Consider the following 4,960-nt stretch of genomic DNA (forward strand, 5'->3'; position numbering starts at 1 on the left):
GTGTCTTTCCCAAATTGTGCACCGACGAGACAAAGAGTGAGTAGACAGAAATGCTGCTATCTTATAATGAGCAATAGAGCGTCGCAGTCCCGCCCCCTTTCATGGCGACGTGCGGCCGGGGAAGAGAATTTCCCGCTCATTTTTTTTCTCCCACAGACGTTTCAGACTGCAGGGATACAGGCTTTAGTTCCGACATACTAACAGTCCGACAGTCATTTAGACCCTACCCCCTAAACCCTAAACCGCAAGCACGACGCAATGCATGTCGGACCAACGCATGTCGGGGAGCAACGGGTCATTTCCACATGTCAGACGTTTGGTGTGTCAGATAAGCATGTGCACCCCTCGGAGAGTATTTATTTAAAGACCTGTAATGTAAGCCCAACTCGGATGGTGACAAATCAATCAACACACTTTTTGGGGGGGGCCGAGCAAATAATAATAATAAAAAAATAAAAATAAAGTGTTGTGTACCCTGCCCTTTTTCTTCTTCTTTCTAATTATTCATTCAGCCCAGGAACACCTACCGAGTGGCAAAAAAACTACTTTGTGGCCTTGACGGCACATTTATCCCAACAGAAAAGTTGTATTTGATTGCATGAAACGACGATAAACGACATTAAACTCACTTTGTCACTAATTCTGCCACTCGATTTGGCCATTCACTTTATGATTTGACACCATCCGAGTTGGCTTTGCCTGAGGCTTAAGGCTCATACATAGTCTGGATTTCCGGTGGTTAGGTGACCACCGAACTACAACATGACGTCACGAGCCGCTCCAGCCCTTCTCTCTGTTTTTACTCACCACCGCTCAACGTTATTTCAGCTCCGGTGGTCACCTCACCACCGAAAATCCAGACTATGAATAGGCCTTTACAGGTCTTTAAATAAATAATTTCAGAAACGTCTATGGGAAAGTTCCGGGCCGCCCGACGGGGTCGGGACTGCGGCGTTCTATATTGTGAGGACCAATGATATGAAGATGTGGTTGAAAATGGGTGAAATGCTCCTTGAATGATTGCAGCTTTAATATGGTTAAAACTATTGAAGCATACAGATAGCTACATCAAATGACTGTTGAACGGTGTACATTTCCATCCACTGTATTTCACTGTATCACTGTGGTACTACAATTATACACTAAACATATATGATTTATTTGCACAAAGACGTTATTTGTTTTATACTACAATTACCTTTGTCTATTGATCTCAATAGAAGAAATATTTGTGTTTTGTTTTTTGCTGCAACATGTGATAGAAACATGTGACAAAGTAGATTTGGTCACAAGATTTTTCTGCCTTTTACATATTGTGAAAGTACAGAATGTAAGCTTTTCAAATGATGTCATTCATTGAAGTCTGAATATATTTGAGGAAGATATGCTTATTTGAATGCTGTTAAACCTCAAACCAAGAATCTGAGTAAAAGGCTGAAGTGTGTGCAGTTTTGTCTCTCTCTCTCTCTCTCTCTCTCTCTCTCTCTCTCTCTCTCTCACACGTCACACACACGTCACACAAACACTACAGGCATTCAGGTAATGAGTGTGAACAATCCTGCCGTAGTCTGAAAACTCACCTCCTCAGACTCCATCTTAGCCCAGTAGTACAGTAGTAGTAGCAGCACTTGCACTAGCCTTGACGACCTCACAGTCACAGGCGTATCCCTAAGGCTAAACATATGTATTTTTGATTATATGTAGACATACTGTACATAGCACTCTATAGTTTACTCATAGCTTCACTATACAGATATTCTACTGTTAGACCAGATATTGTACTATGGTTCTTAGCTAAGAACCTGTCGGCAAGGAAGGCAAACAAAATGTGAACTTTGGGAAATCAACATGATTCACCTACTAATATCATGTCCGTTGAAACAGTTGAAAGTTGTTCAAATGCAGCATTGTATGGCATTCTAATGACCTCAGGAGTAGATTTGTACAGGATTTAAAATTTAAATGCAAAATTAAAACGTAGCCAAATGGACCTGTCTGTCTGTGTCCCCCACAACTCACCTCGGAAAGTGCAGACAACTCGCCAGAAAGTCCAGAGATCTCACCCCGGGGTGAGTTGTCTGCACTTTTTGGTGAGTTGTCCGGACAACTCACCAAAAAGAGTAAAAGGGGTGAGTCATCTTGTTACCTTAAAAACGAGAGTTCTTCATGGATTTCTCTGGTGTTGCCATGTCCGCTTAATGCATAGAGCCCATTGAATCCCTTGTTTGAGATTGCACAGGGTTTGTTGAACTCTCTCTGGTGTTGTGATTGTGGAGTGTGGAGTGGACTGACATTAAGGAAGTATTTTGACAGAGGTATTGGGTATCTTGGTGGTTATAACTATGTATCGAATCTTGTAGACCAATATACATTTGTACTTGTGTTACTTGTGTGTGTTAAGGAGATAGGTGTTTAACTTTTTTCTTTTATAACGAGTTTTATTTGCTCAATGTTTTTATGCCTCGTTGAAATGTGCCACAAACAATAAAAGCAAACCCTTGCCTTGGACAGTAGAGGGCAGCAGAGCTAAGGATAGGAGGTAGCAACACATAAATGGTGTTGCTTCCTACTAGGCCAGTGAAACACGCACACACACACACATGTGCACATGCACACACACACACACACACACAACTACAACTTTGAAAACTTTGATACAAAACAAAATCCAATATCCCTCACATTGATCAGATAGTCTCATTCGTCAACTCAAATTGATCCCATAATCTCATTGGTTGCGTGTCAGACATCAATGATTGATATGAATGGTGTCTGACCTGTGGTGGTGACCCTGACCCCGAGGTCACAGTCCCTAGAGACATGGCGATAGAAACCATGTATCTCCATATTTCATGCTTTTTGTTTTTGTGTAAATGAATGCAAGAGTGTTACACACAAGTAGGCCTATATAATATAGTAGATCTAACTTGTGAGCTTGTAGCACATACTATTTAAAATGCTTTTTACAGTCCTCAGTCCTGCAGCCCCACTGACAATGCCATATCCCAGTCTAGCCTTAACATCTACATTTATGTTATTCAATATTATATTACTTTAGCACAAAATATAGGCTTTTCTAAACCAATTAAGCCCTCATTCAAAAGTTATGTAAGTAAATGTTATTTATAAAGCACTTTTCGAAACAAAGTTAGAAGGTGCTGAACAAGGAACAACAAGGAACATATCACAGTTGTGACAATATAGCAGAACAAAAACAAACAAGGCAGAACAGAAACATAGGGCTATGTAGGCTGTCTGTCATTGTATTTTCAGTGAATTAACTCACAATTTAATCCAGTGATCCTCAGCCATTTTCATTTCATTAAATGTTTATGAATGAACCTTTATTAGCTAAAATAATGATGACTGGGGACTTAAAATCATTGTTTTAATTGATGGCCTTCATGCCCTGGCACTTGGCCTTGCCCCTAAAAGGATGAAATTCCAGGCCAAAACTAGACTAAAATGTCAGGAAGGGACTATTGGACAAGAGATCCAGTAATAAATCTGCTCACAAGCTCACAACTCGTCGCAGCTTGAAGATCGGCTATTTTAAAATGTGTAAAATCAGTCATTACAACGGCATCAAGGCCTGCGAAATACATCCAGTCGACTAAATCAACTGTAGATTTAGTCGAATAAAATCTTAGGATATTTAGTCGACTAAAAGTAGACTTAACACTAAAACATTCCAGGTGACAAAAATTTGACTAAAACTAAATGAAGTTTCGTTCCAAAGACTGACTAAACTAAAATAGAAATGTGCTGCCAAAAACAACACTGCTTTATGGGTATAGGCCAGAGCCACTGAAGGAGAGTTACGACATCTCTGTTCACTTCATGGGGCCAGTCCAATGGCGGCTATGTGCGGAGCTGGAAGTTGGCAGAAAGCACTGGACTCACACAACAGCACAGCTCAGCTCAGTTCAGCTCAATGTTGTCAGATAATAATATATAATGTAAGAATATTGAGATATAGTGTAGTGGTGTAATAATATGATAGCAGTCCATGGTCGTGCTCACGGTCACACTTTTGCTGGGCTCCGTGGAGGGGCCTGGTCCACGTCAGGTCTAGCCTGATTATCAGACTGTAGCAGTCCACTCAGAGAGTGGGCGGGATCTTTGGTCCCGGTCGTGCTCAGTGAGGATGCCGGGTCCACGGTCACACTTCTGAAGCCCATAGCTTTGGGCTCATAGCTTTAATGATCTTAAATCCCTTTATTTTAGATTGTTTATTTTTATTTTTATAGTACAACATAAACATTACAGAGACTTTAGTTGTCACTGTGCAATACTTTAAACAGTTGTCATGTTGCACACATGCCTGAAATTGCTGATATCTGCGCCGCTCTCATTGAAAACAATGTATTTAAAACTCCACCGTGTCACTCTCCAGTGTTGCATGAAACGAAACGCTTGAGCGCTGTTTTCTGCCCCCCGCAATGACGCCACTCTCCTAGTCTACACCACTCTGGGCTAGCGGGCAGGCTAGCCGCTGGATGTTACGATGTTCTAAGGCGTGGGATGTCCTGAACGTAGAGCCGTGTTGGAATCCCAGACGTTGCACTCAGGGGAGCACATGGATGTCTTGCAGGCAGAACATGTCCTACCCGAGCTCATGCAGGAGCAAGTTACAGAACCCATCACTGCACGCTATAGGGCCTACACATCAGTAGAATGGTCTTCACTGGCACTTAGAAGGAAACGACATGCTGCCTGTTCACTTACAAAGCACTACTTGGCAAACTACCCCTGTATTTGACAAAGCTGCTAGAACCCAATACCTCAAGTTATGGTACCAGATTTCAATCTGTTGAAGGTACCAAAAACCTCTTCTAAACTGGGAGATACTGCCTTCAGGGTGCATGCTCCGTGTCTATGGAATATCCTTTGGATGTCCTTGTTTCATATGCTATTTTTAAAAGGTTTTTAGCTGACCTCACACTAGAAGAAGGCGTAT

This window comes from Protomyctophum parallelum (genome assembly GCF_964188405.1).
Source record: "Protomyctophum parallelum genome assembly, chromosome: 12".
Classification (NCBI taxonomy): domain Eukaryota; kingdom Metazoa; phylum Chordata; class Actinopteri; order Myctophiformes; family Myctophidae; genus Protomyctophum; species Protomyctophum parallelum.